Here is a 12,857-nt window from a genome sequence, read left to right on the forward strand (position 1 = left end):
TAAAAGTCCAAAGCGGGTCAGCACCGTCTTCAATAAATTAGCTCTTTATTGATTAAAATGGCATGATGTCAAGCATCTTTCAGCGACAGCTCCGCTGTTTCGGGCGTCTAGCCCTTTATCAAGCCAAGAAGCAAAGTCATGACTTTGCTTCTTGGCTTGATAAAGGGCTAGACGCCCGAAACAGCGGAGCTGTCGCTGAAAGATGCTTGACATCATGCCATTTTAATCAATAAAGAGCTAATTTATTGAAGACGGTGCTGACCCGCTTTGGACTTTTAAAGCAGATTTTTACTAGCTTGTTCTGTGCAAAAAATTCACAAAAAAGACAGAGCACACAACGGCAGCAGAGAAGTGATGGAAAGAGAAAGCACAAATTGATGGAAAGAGAAAGCACAAATTGATGGAAAGAGAAAGCATGAGATGGCAGAAAAAGATAGACCAAAAATTGGCATTGAAAAACAGGCCTCTTAAGTATGTTAAGTAGTTTGTTAAGTGGTTTGAAACACAACTGGCATTAAAAGATATACATGGTTTACGAATTACTGGGGAGGTTTATTCTGAAACGTATTCTTTACTCTGAATCTAACTGATAATGCAGAATAGTTTTTGCTTTATCCAGGGAGAAGCAGAAAACCTTGTTAACTTTGTTTGCACAGCAATCACTAAATTACAAGACAATATGAAAATTTGTTCTGCAATTGTCAATGTTATAAGTTAGCTTCAGTTAGCTTCAGTGAAGAGTAAATATGTCTTCAAGTGACATAAAATTAGTCTTCTACTGAACCAAAATGGACTTTAAGTTTGCGTTTCATACTACATTTAAGTTTGTGTTAACTTTTAGCAAGGGTGACAGTAAAGCTAACAGCAGTGTCATGCCTTGGATGATGTATACTGATGTATGGGGATGCCTTGGATTTGTATACTTGTGTCATGGATGGACAGGGATGGTAATTTCAAGTCCATCCCTAAGGAGAGGTATATTTTGGAAAGTATATTACATAAGTACATAATTATTTGGATATCTAGTAAGGGACATTCAATAGTGACATACGTCTTAGTAACAGACAAATGGGACTATGATTTTACTATTTCCAAAATGTAGTACTGCATGTCTTTGTTGGAGGACCACAGTGGCATAACAAGACAATTTTGTTCAGATTTTATTACAACAAATATTTGAGCATTTACATATTTATTCACAATTATTAATAAAAGTACCTTTGCAAAACCAACCAGTATAAGCATTTTGATTTCTACAGCTGCCTTCTTGTTTCCAACAGGTTCAAGACCTGCTTGCTCACCATTGATGGATATGCAAATGCCACAATTACACATTAGGAGACAGAACAACACAACTTGGTGAAACATCAGTACCATTACTTGCTTATGACTTCTTTCTTCTGAAACAAACCAAATGTATATATTTCCATCAGAATGCCCAGGCAATCCGATTTGCTGGAGGTAATAATAAATGCTTAGTGTCAGGCTTGGCGCAAACCTGAAGATCTTTGAGGTAAGTTCACATCTTCAAATTGAGCAACAGTTTGTTTTTCATGCCAAAACATCACAATGTTTTATTTGTGCATAAGTTCGCAGCCAAGAACAAAAAAATATACAAGCAGAAACTCTATTTGAGCGGAGATGTGTCAGAGCCTCTGTGAGGTACTTATTGCTGTCTGTATGTCTGTTTTGGAGATTTGCTCCCACTTCCTCTCATACACCAGTTCACACACAAATAGGGGAACAAAAAACAACACTTTTTTATTTGTAGTATGATTCCACAGAGGAGATGTCACTTCTCAGAAAATAAAATGACTTCAGGTTAAGATGAAGAACATAGTTTTGTTTCACCATAATTTTCACAAAAATGTCTAATTTTCATACATTTTCACCACATTTTCACAAAAATATGTGGGCACGACAAAACAAATTTTCACACAAATGAGAATTTTCACAAAAATTCATTTTTGCCAAATGCATTAAGATCTATGGATATAGGAAACATGGGCATGAGAAAATTATTTTTTTTTGCCAAGTGCAAGAGAAACCCCATTTTTAAGAAAGCCCTAACTTTTCGCAAAAAAACAAACAAGTAAGCAGTACGTAACTCAGTGTTTCACAACCTAAAGTAGCCTCCGGGTGCACAGGCTGCGCATGTAAAGTTTATTGGCATTTACAAAAAGTAGGTTGGTCAGTATTGGCCATTGATGTATGTTATACAAGCAACATATACATCGCGTTACGCTATTTGCATATCTAATGTCACACATTTTGTGCAAATAAGTGTACACGCGTGAGTACTTATGTTTACCACCATTTTGTGAATACACCCCCTCAACCATAAGGGCATATGAAATTATACTGAAGGGCAAATCAGTCTCTTCCATTGGAGTTTTCTCCTTGGAGATGATTTTTCATCTTCTTTTTAAAATAGCTTTTCAGCACTGTGCAGTGTGCAAATGCAAAAGTACTAAAAAGAAGGTGAAAAAGAATTGTCAAAATTATTTTGAGTCTTTTCTTGCTCCCAGGAGATAAGTTTTATAGTCTCTAAAAAATAATGTTTCAGCACTTAGCAATTGAAAAAGTAGTAAAAAATGTGTAACAAAAGGTAATATCAAACTTTCTTTTATGGTCGGAGCTCTAAAGAGAACCTGTACTAAAAAAGGCCCTCTGGGGGATACTTACCTCTGGGGGGGGGGAGCCTCAGTGTCCCAGTGAGGCTTCCCTGTCCCATGTAGCTGCGGGTAATCCAGCGCTGCTCCAGCCCCCCCCCCCCCAAAGAAAACACAACTTTCCGCAACAAGCAGTTATATATTTACCTCTCCGCAATCCTGCGCAGGCACACTAGTGGCTATTCGTTTGGGTAAGGCGGAAATAGCCAAACCCGATCGTATCCGCTCTACTGCATAGGCGCAAAGCACTTATGCCTACATTTACCTGGCCGCGATTTGGGGGGCTGCAGCGCTGGATTGCCTGGACACCAGAGGATGGGGAAGCCTCGTTAGGATTCATAGGCTTCCTCCTCCCGAGGTAAATATCCCCCAGAGGTTTTTTTTACATTACAGATTTTCTTTAAAGGTATTTTATTGTCTAGGTTTAAAAATGCCTTCTTTGAAAAAAAAAAAACTCAGGAGAAATGTTAATAGAATATGGGCCAAAGTGAGTAGAATATGGGCCCTTGTTAGTTAAAGTTTAGGGTTAGATACCTATAAACGATGCAAATTTTTGAATGACTGGCCTACAGATCAAAGTCGGACAGTGTTCATGGGCACCATCAACACTGTCTGACTTTGATCTGAAGGCCAATTGACTAAAAATGATAATTCTATTGATCCTTTTATAGATCTGTTTTGCAGATTAACTCCATATGAAATTATTGGATTAGTTAAAAAAATGTTATTGCATTTTGCACATTGTGTGCAATATGTGGACTTCTTGAGATGCAGCAGAACCATGTTTGCGACAGCCCTCAGTGCTGATGAGATAGTAGACTGTCCAGTGTGCTGCCTTTTTACCAAATAGGTTGCCTACAGGATCAGTTTAGTTTTCTGTAAACTCCCTCTCTCGTCACCTCTGACTAGGCACTGAGGAACTAGACTCATGAATTTAAACATTTGATTGACAGCTCCACAGGCAATGAAATGGATGTGATCTTACTTGTTTGTGAACTACAAAGAGGATAGAACAGAAAGGGTTTCTGCATACAGATTGCTCATTAAGGTTGACAGAGCTGGGTTTATTAGAATGAAAACCATCCAATTGCATGCAAGGTTACAGACCTACTGCAGGGTGAGAAAAGGCCATCTGAGTAATCCTTCAAAGCAGTTTAACTGAAAGGAAACAAGGTATTTAAAATAAATAAGTGATGTAAATAGAGAGCGGGTATTGGAAATGAGTTCACTTATCCTGCTAATTGAGTGTGGCAGTGAAGTGTTGCATTTTTTTCTTTTGTTTGCCCTTTTCACATAAGAACTATTTTCCAAGGTTTCCACAGCCAGGGAGATAAGTATCACTATAGGGATGTTATGAGCATTGTCAATTATAAGACGTTTTCCAAGCCAAAACTACTTGGCAATGGCTTTGTACCAATTGAATCTGAGGTACTTCATTGAATTCTAAAGGGGCCTATTTCTAAAGGTAGCCATCAGCTGATTGCTACCAGAAAGGTGTAGTTTTCTATACCTTTTTAGATAGCCACATTTATCAATATGAAATGTGAAAATGAGTAGATGTGTGGAGGAGGTCCAGAGGTGGCAGGGGTGACCCAATGATCTTTTCAGCGGCGCTGATTACTCTCTTGAGTTTGTATTTGCCCCTGTGTACCAGACGATGAAGGAGGAGCAAAGTGCAGATTTAATGGTGTCTTTATAGAAACTGATCAGCAACTCCCATGGTATTCCAAACTTTCTCAGTTGCCTCAGAAAGAACAGCCTCTGCTGGGCCTTCTTTTGGGTTTTGGCGGTCTTCACACCCCATCTCAAAGTGTTGATGATGGTTGTGCCTAGAAACCAAGTGCTATGAACCCTGGGGAGCTCAGAGCCTTCTATGAAGACTGGATTGAGTGCGAGTGAGGGCCTTCTGAAGTCCATGGTCAGTTCAATAATTGTAACCATATTTAGCATGATCTTATTATCTTTGCACCACTTGCAGATCTGTTCAATCAAAGCAGTATGCTTGCTCCCCGTTTTCACTGATGAAGCCACAGATGGTGGGTCATTCGCAAATTTGATGACCTTGACAGAGTCCTCAGATGAGGTACAGCTTTTTGTGTATGAGAGAGAACAGGATTGGGGACAGTGCACACCCTTGCAGGATGCCTATGTTGGTTGTTCTTACACTGGAGGAGCAGCTTCCAAGTCTAACTAGCTGGATACCATTGGTATGGAAGTCCTTGATCCATGCGCATAGAGTGAGGTCAACACCAAGCTGTACTAGGTTGTCATGCAGGATACTCAAGCAAATAGTGTTGAAAGCAGAACTGAAGTCTTGAAGGAGGATCCTGGCGTGGGTGTTAGGTCTGTTTAGGTGGTCTGTGATGTACACCAGACTGACATTAACCCTTTCCCTGCCACCCGATTTGTCCTAAACACAAACATCTACTGCCAACAGTTTTTAGACATTTTACACTCATGGGGCTTGATTCACTAAACCGTGATAACTCAAATATCACACCTTATCAAAGATATCACACCTTATCAAAAATATCACATCTTATCAAAGTTAACACGCCTTATCCGAGTAACATAGTGAGCGCTATGAACTTATGCCTGCTAATTGGCAATGGCACTCGTCCTGCCCTGAGCCCCTGCAGGTTCGTAGTGCTCACTATGCTACTGTCAGGAACCTTGTGTTGCGCTTTCTGCCTGCTGGTGGCGACATAGAGCAGGACTGTCATGGACTTCTATCAATCCACCATCAGATGGCTCTGAGAGCTTTGCATTGTCCTGAAACTCCACCATCCACAAGCCTGTTAATGCTAAGGACTTGCAGTTCTTTGTCTGGCCAGCAGAGGCCTCTAATAGAACTCTCACTACCAGCTGCATCCTGTGTTTGCTATCACATGGGCTATTTAAGCACTGCCTCTTCCCCCTGCTAATTGCCAGAACTTTGAGCTCCCAGGTCTGAGTTTCTTGACATCCTGGTTCCTGATCCTTGCCCTGTTTTCTGTGTATGCTTTCCTGTTGCCAAACCCTGTTTTTTTGTCTGAGACCTTGCTTTTGCCTAATCCCTAGTACTGTGCCTTTCTGATAACCTGTTGCTGACCTTGCTCTCCTGCTGACTCTGATATTCTGCCTGATCCCTTTTGTACTGCGATTGTGTATATATTATCCTGTATATATTTGCTGTATATATTTAGTTCGTTAGACAGTCAGGGTGTTGTATATATATTTGTCACTGCTTCCCGGGTTGTTTGTAAATATTCTGTACTGTGCATAGGTTTGCATGATATTTGCATTCATGTTTGTATGTATGCCTGCATTTGCAATAAAATGTTATATTTGCACCATATTCCTTGGTTCAGTGTCTGTATACTGCAAACTGTGGTCAAAACCCTGTTCCTCCATTCAGGCCTGTGACAGCTACTCTGATAAGGTGTGTTAACTTTGACAAGGTGTGATATCTTTGATAAGGTGTGACATTTGAGTTATCACGGTTTAGTGAATCAAGCCCATTAGGTTTACTTAAGATTTATAGGTATAGTATAGGTAACAGGTATGGGGCCATTGCGGGGAGGGGGGCCAACATCATCCTTCCTCCCTCCACATGGGCTGCCCTCCTGTGCCCACCTGCAGAGCTTGAGCACAGCGGTAGGTGTGTAATTAACTCACCAGATCGTTGGCTCTACGTGGTGTTCGCTCCGGCAGCAGGCTCCTCTCTCCTCTCCATATCTCTGTATGCGGTGTATGTAATTAAGCGTCATACAGGAAGTAGAGAGATGGCTGCCGACGGGGGGCACCCCATGAGCGAGTAATCGGGTGAGTAATTACACACCAACCACTGGCTCCAGCAATTCAGGAAGGAAGAGGAGGGAGACCCACGTGGAGGGAAGGAGGAATGATGTTGGCCCCTCTCACCGCTGCTTCCTTAGGGCAAGACTGCCGAATAAACGTACTGGGTATATTGCTGGCATTTAAAGCATTTACTTGCCACAACGTACCTAGTATGTGCTTGGCAGTTAAAGGGATACTGGCATCCTATATTGACCTGTTTGACCCGTAAGCAAATTGGAGAGGATCCAGGAGAGTAGCAGTGTGGCGCTTCAGCTGGGTGAAAAGCAGACCTCTCGAAGGTCTTCATGGTGGTTGTTGTTAGGGCAACAGGCCTCCTGTAGTTTTTTTTAAATGGGAGATCGCAAGACAAATCACATAGCACTGCATTTGCTATGCAAATTTTTATGCCCTCCCATTCATTTAACCTAATTGCAAATGCAAGAAAAATGCAACAGCACAACATTTGCGATTTGGTGTAAATTGGATGGCAATACTCTATACAGGGACCAGCAGATACTATGTGATTGCCCTTGCGATCAGCAACCCACATGTGCTCTTATTGTTTAATCAAAAAATATGTAGTGCGTAAGGGCTACTAGAATGCACTTAGTGGCATGAATGTTGCTTCATCACTGTCTGAAGCTCCACATATATATTGTTTTCCTGCCTAAATTAATTTCTGCACAACTGTAGACCTACTGTATATCTTATGTGGTATTGAGCAGTGCAAAAATGAGTTAACAGTAAATAAGATTACAGTTCAATAGGGGTAGCATGGTGGCGTAGTCATAAGCACTCTTGCCTTGCAGCGCTGGGTCCCTGGTTCATATCCCAGCCAGGGCACTATCTGCATGGGGTTTGTATGTTCTCCCCGTGTCTGCGTGAATTTCCTGCATGAATTTTCCGGGCACTCCATTCTCCTCCCACATCCTTAAAACATACAGACAAGTTAATTGGTTTCCCCTTAAAACAATTGGCCCTAGACTACAAAACATACACTACAACACGATACATACATAGACATATGATTATGGTAGGGATTAGATTGTGAGCCGCTCTGAGGGACAGATAAGTGACAAGACAATGTACTCTGTACAGCGCTGCGGAAGATGGCGGCACTATATCATTTCTTAGAATAATAAATAATTATAATGAAACATACACTTAACAAAAATACAAAACAACTAATGCTTTGACTGATTGACATATTATGTGTCCACTTGAAATTCTATTTAAATACATCCTGCCTGCAACAATCCTGACTCACAAACACAGCCAAACGGACTCTTAAAGCGCTACAGAGTGTGCTATAAATGACACATGTTCAGATTTATCAGATTGGTTTGGATAATTATTATTTGAGAAGTGTTTGATCTCAGTGATGAATACTTGATTAGATTTTCATGGAATCAGTCAAGCACACCATTTAACACTGCTCAAGTGAGACGATGGTGATTTAGCTGTCCAGCAGCAAGCAGTGAGCCTCTTAGCGGGTCTGCCGGGCTGGTCTTTGGGGAAAAAAAGAGGTGGAAAAGGCCAAGTTTATGGGTAATGACTTTGGATTATCAGGTATTTAAGCTAAGATATTTCTTTTCTCAATTATGTTCCGTCCTTATCTTATTGGTCTGGCTCCAGTGTCTGCACAGAATCAATCTTTACTTTAGAATATGTTTGTGCTATGTCACAAAAAAGCCATCCTGACACCATTGTCATCTCGGAAGCCTCCAGAGACCCGGCTGTTATAAATAATATTTCATATGTGGAATGCTTATGTGAATTTCACGGGGAGATAATCTCGCCTCTGCCTAACTTTGATGCATTGAGATTGCTGGATTTTTTTTTCCTGCTAAAGTGCTCTCATGCCAGAGCTGGCAAATTAACTTTAAAGTAAGAAATGTAAAATGCAAGGCCACTTGGACGGTGGCAGGAAGGGCTTTATATTTGGATTGCTCATATGCTTTTCCTTTTATTTATTCGAGCACATTTCATATAAAATGGTTGTCTTCTGTCAACGAGCTATAGAATGCATAAGAGTAACAAATGGTGGAGAGCTCTATGTGGCTGGATAAAAGCTATTACAACCTCTTAAGGAGGCTGCAGAAATGAACTGAGAAAGAAGAGCTCTCATTTTATTTCATGTATCCTGGCATATTGTTACACTAATATAGTTTAGATGTGGCTTTTTATTTATTTTCCAGGTAAACTATGGGAGATAAGATCCCTGCATAAGTACCATCTTCTGATTCATTACATTATCACTCTTCCCTTCCTGGTAATACTTGGAGCAGCCGTATAAGTGGAATTGTCTTCTACATTTAAAGTGAACCTGTTATCATTTCAGTAATTCATATTTTGGGTGTGCAAAAATTACAAGATACAAACGTGTGGCTTAGCAGAGCTACTCCCAATTGTTTTATAGAGGGAGGAGGGAAAATATCAAGCATCCCCAGTGGCAGATCAGGCCATCTCGGCACCTGATCCACGCCGCGTTTGACTTGGGTGCTGCCATGGACCGTAATGAAAATAGTGTACAATATCCCAACCCTCGGAATCTCACACCGTTGTGAGCATGGCTGGTGCTGGAACCCATTGGCAGGTAACACAGTAAATCGTGAAGAAGGTTCCGCACACAAGCCAGGTTTAAGGAGCATATGCCAAACATATTATATTTGTCCAATTAGCACTATATAGCAGGGAATCGCTCATCCAGCAATAAAGTGTAACAAGTGCAACCACGCACATAAATAAGTTTGCATGTTGTCAGAGTCACACTACACATTGCACATTGGAGACTTTAGATCCTATGGGGACAACCTGTATCACTTTGAATCTTGGTCTAATGAAGTTTTGATTATGATGGACACATGTATTAATGATGGGCATTAACAATGAGGTGTACTCAGGATACTAAGGTATTTTAACTGGTGATTTTTGCACTATTGGTTGTATGATTTTTTTCTGCCCTATGCCTTGACAAAGGGGACCGATCAGGCCCCGAAACGATCATTGGCGACAACGGTCAGATGCTGTATTGGTGTGTGATGGGACAATAAATAAGCAAGTTCCTTAAAGAGACTCTATAACAATAAAAAAGTTCCCCTGGGAGGTACTCACCTCAGGAGGGGGAAGCTTCAGGGTCCCAATGAGGCTTTCCCCATCCCTGTAGCTGCAGGCAGTCCAGTGCTGGCTCCCCTGAAATGTCCCGCAACCCTGGCTCGACAACCCTGACAAGGCTTGATATATTTACCTTCCCGGCTCCAGCGGGGGCGATGTTGCGGCTCTCAGCATGGAGATAGGTGGAAATAGCCGATCTCTGTCGGGTCCGCTCTACTGCGCAGTAGAGAGACTTGCGCCTGCGCAGTAGAGCGGACCGACAGAGATCGGCTATTTCCGCCTATCTCCGAGTGGAGAGCTGATACTGCGCCTGCACTGGAGCCGGGAAGGTAAATATTTACATCCCCGCTGTTCGGAGGGGCACAGCGAGACTGCCGTGGGACACAGGATGATGGGGGAAAGCCTCGATAGGATCCAGAGGCTTCCCCCACCTGAGGTGAGTGCTCCCCAGGGAATTTTTTTTCGTTACAGGTTTTCTTTAAACCTGGCTTGCGTGCGGAACTTTCTTCACAATTTACCGTAATGAAAATAAGACTGGGGCAGCACAGGAAGATTTCTCAATAGCCGGACCCTAAATTACATGCTCTTTCCCCAAGTTCCAGCAACTTGGAGAGGTAATAGTTTAGAGAGTGTCCTCTGAGTTTCAGCGGTAGCAGGGTGAGCAATCTCTTGGCTCTCTCTGCGACCAACTGAACAAGGGTGAGGTAATATGTACGCCACAGAAGTAATAGGCAAAGAGAGTTTTAGGTAAAATGGTACCTTGGCCAAAATTGAAAGTGGAGCCCCTTACATTGTTAGATTGTACTGACAGAAAACATATAACCTACAGTCTGACTTGCTTGGACAATTGGACAATTGCCCAGTTTGATGCTGTGGAAGAATCAGCATTTCCCAAAGAAAATGGTGGTGGTTGGGTTAAGTTTTTCAGCTTTTCAGATTACTTCCATTTTTTCATCACTCTACTGATGAGTAGCGATAGCAGAACAAGCTAGCTGCCGGGTGAACGTGTATTACTTGCCCGCCCTATATTTTCCCATAGTGCCATTTTTTCACCCTGAAGTCAGGTGGGACAGGATAGCCAATCAGACATTATCACCATCCAGGTCACTCCCCCTATAAAAGTCACAATTTACATTCTGCGTTATTCAGTGTAGAGAGAGGTGCTGCAGCTGCAGATAAAGGGACAGTGATAAATATGCTGTACTGTGATTTGTGTGAATATTGTGCCCCAATGATCCTTTTGAGGTCTCTTCCTAACTACATAAGTACTTTTGAGGACTGACAGTGACATTGACCCTGCTGAATTTATTATTTGTTGTTGCTTTTGTTTGGTGTGATGTGTTTAGCAAAACAACACCCCCATATACAATGTAGTGTGTGGCTGCAACAGTGTTATAGCCTCTGTCACTGTTCAAAAGTTATTTAGTGTCTGACATTTGTGAAGCAGCTACACAGCACAACATTCAAAGAAGTCACCAAAATAAGTTCTCACTGTCCTTCTATCTGCAGCAGCACCTTTCTTCTTAGTAAAGCTCTCAGCATTTTTAACCAAAGAGATGTTATAAATCTGCATAGATCTAAATAATCACTGGCTTTTGTGGTAAATGATGGTCACAGAGTTTATGCTGATGAGTGGGGGATGAGAAGGAAGGTACTTAACAACAGTTGTTCATGTTGGCCATTTAAAGTGGGATTATACTTCCAAAACAAAAATTTCAGTAACTTCTCTTAGCTACATAAAGAACATTTGAAGGCATTTCCAAATGTTTTCTGTGTGTAAAATTGTTTATTTTCTCTGCAGAGAGTAGTAGAAGCTTTTCTATCTCCGTGTAACTAAGAGAATTCACTGAAATTTTAGTTTTGGGGTATAATCTCACTTTAATGAACAGGCATGGTCAAGAACTAAATTATGTTTTGGGACACTAGCACAAGAAAATTACAAACAATTATCATCTTGGAAGAAAAAAATTAAGTGCTTGTACATAACCTAAAGCATTTAACACAAATAACTAAAAAAAACTGTTGTAGTGTGGGGTGGATGCAGTGCTATGCATGCGCATTACAACTGCTGCTACCTATGCTTGCAGTGAGGGTACGGGGGGGGGGTGCAAATGGTAACAGCATGCAGGTGGGTTAGTGTGGCTTGGCGGGGGAGGGGGATTCCTGAAAATAATTGTGAAAATACTGGTTACCACAGAAGGAGAAATATCTGGCTAGGTTTACAGTGGTCAGTTGCATATTGCACATGTTGTAATAAGTGTGAAATGCAATGGAAACTGGACATAGACTTAAATACAAAGCCTGCATGCAGCGAGGTAGAATAATGTGATCACTTACAATGCAGTACTGTAAACAGGCCCATAGAACTCTACGATCAGTGAGTTGACATGTTGAATTATTCTTGATTAGATGATTGGTAATTTGAAGTGAAAACAGGAAAAGTGAAAATGTATCTGTACAAGAATAAAGGCAGCGTGTTTGAATCAGTCTGCTTTACTAGGGATGCTCATTCCAATTTCGCAGAATTGAAATTTCCGGTAATTTTAGCCCAATTACAGAAATCAAAATCAATGGACCAATCAGAGAACGCAGATACAACTCGGAAGTATTTGGCCAATCAGAGAATGCAAAAAATAACCAAAAGAACCACTACTCAGAAATCCGAACTTAGAAAGCTGTGTAATCGGCATTGGCGAAAATCGGAATTTCTGTGGAATTGGAAGGTGACATTTCTGACCATCCCTATGCTTCATAGAGGTTAGGTTATTGTACTTGCAATGCAAGGTTTAATGTCGTTTCCATGTGTTCTGAAGAGAGAGGGTGTAAGCCTTTTCGTCAAGTGAGGCTGGGAACACATTTGTCTGTTAGTTTTTTGTGCACTTTTTTTCTGAATGCGTTTTCTGCACACCATAGGCTTGATTCACTAAACTGTGATAACTCAAATATCACACCTTATCAAAGTTAACACGCCTTATAAGAGTAGCATAGCGAGCGATACGAACCCGCAGGGGCTCAGGGCAGGACGAGTGCCATTGCCAATTAGCAGGCATAAGTTCGTAGCGCTCTCTATGCTACTCTGATACGGCATGTTAATTTTGGTTAACCCTCTGGGCGATACAATTATATCGCCCAAGAGGTGGCGCAGCACTATTTTTTAATTTTTTTTATTTTTTAAATCATGTAGCGAGCCCAGGGCTCGCTACATGATAGCCGCAGCGCAGCGGCATCCCCCCACCCACTCCGATCGCCTTC

At 41.5% G+C, this 12,857-nt stretch overlaps 1 long non-coding RNA gene across 2 annotated transcripts in view; it reads left to right on the forward strand.

Annotated features, from left to right (window-relative positions):
- LOC137546003 (uncharacterized) overlaps window positions 1-12,857 on the forward strand; it is a 404,443-nt gene that overhangs the window by 180,448 nt on the left and 211,138 nt on the right. For both annotated transcript variants that reach the window (XR_011026145.1, XR_011026147.1), the window contains one exon: window positions 1,281-1,513. This is a non-coding gene — a long non-coding RNA (uncharacterized lncRNA). The remainder of the gene's footprint in view (window positions 1-1,280; window positions 1,514-12,857) is intronic.

This window comes from Hyperolius riggenbachi, chromosome 2 (assembly GCF_040937935.1).
Source record: "Hyperolius riggenbachi isolate aHypRig1 chromosome 2, aHypRig1.pri, whole genome shotgun sequence".
Lineage (NCBI taxonomy): Eukaryota > Metazoa > Chordata > Amphibia > Anura > Hyperoliidae > Hyperolius > Hyperolius riggenbachi.